Below are 1,167 nucleotides of genomic sequence, written 5' to 3'. Positions count from 1 at the left end.
GTTATAATGATTAGTAGGTTTAATGTTTTTTTCTAATAATAAAGAACAAGAAAAATATGTTTCACAACTTGATATTTATTTATATTAAAAGGTAACAACTGGATATAGAATATGGAGAATGCTAAAAAAGATAATGCCTCTCAAGCAGTAGACCAAAAACATAATACACAGGACACTGTCCGACGACAGAGTCTAATTTCAATTGCGGCGCTTCTCCTGTTTCTATGGTAAAGCCCTCTGGAGTGTCCGGGACCAGGTTGCACGTGATGAAATTTTAGCCAATGAGCTGCTGTCATTCTGGGTTGCAAATGGTGAAATGGTGAAAGAAAAGTGAAATGCCTTGCTCAAAGGTGACCCTGCACATTTTCAGTATGTTTGGCTCAACCTACTTGTGTGTACTTGAAATACAGGTTTTTAATATGATTTTATTTGGTATTTAATTCGATTCCTTCCTAACTAACATATTTATGTTTTTTTTTTTATCTGAGAAGGAAAGCATACATTTATAGAAATTAAATGCTCAAATTAAGAGATTAATTAAAAGATTAAGTAAAATAGTCTTTATTTTAGTTATTGTACGTTCAACTTGTGGACAATCATCAATACTTTTGAGTGAGAGGGGAACTCATGGTACGAAAAATTGCCAAAAGGGGAACGCAAGTCAAAAAAGGTTGGCAAAGACTCATTTATATATATTTGAGCATTTGGCGGCATCCTCCTCCTCCAGCGCCTTTCTTTTTTTGTCTCTCTCCCTCTTAGCTCTGCCTTCCCTCTTCCTTTTACTGCGTTCTTCTAACACAGAGCCCATTGCTTCTTATCCTCGTTTGCACCGCTCACTGGCTAGACACACCTCACAGCCGGCACCAGACACATGTCACACACCCCTTCATCCACACCGTTCTGTCTGTGTCCTTCCTTAAATGCTACTGGCCAAAGTGGCCTAGTCTGTCCGTCTGTCTGACAGGTTCGCTGCCACTGCGCTGGCAGACTTAAAAAAAAAAAAAAAAGAGAGAGACAGGCCAATCCCAGGCCAGCGCTTCAGGAATACTCCCGGTTCTCCCTATGGCCAGTTCAGGTATAAATTCCACATATAACAGACATATTAAGACTGTATTTTGTTAAATAGCCAAATATTTACCTTCTGTCTTAATCACTGGTTAAATTCAA

The sequence above is a fragment of the Cyprinodon variegatus genome, unplaced genomic scaffold (genome assembly GCF_000732505.1).
Source record: "Cyprinodon variegatus isolate N-32 unplaced genomic scaffold, C_variegatus-1.0 Scaffold2953, whole genome shotgun sequence".
Lineage (NCBI taxonomy): Eukaryota > Metazoa > Chordata > Actinopteri > Cyprinodontiformes > Cyprinodontidae > Cyprinodon > Cyprinodon variegatus.
The sequence above is the reverse complement of the archived record's forward strand: the minus strand, read 5'-3'. Positions refer to the sequence as shown.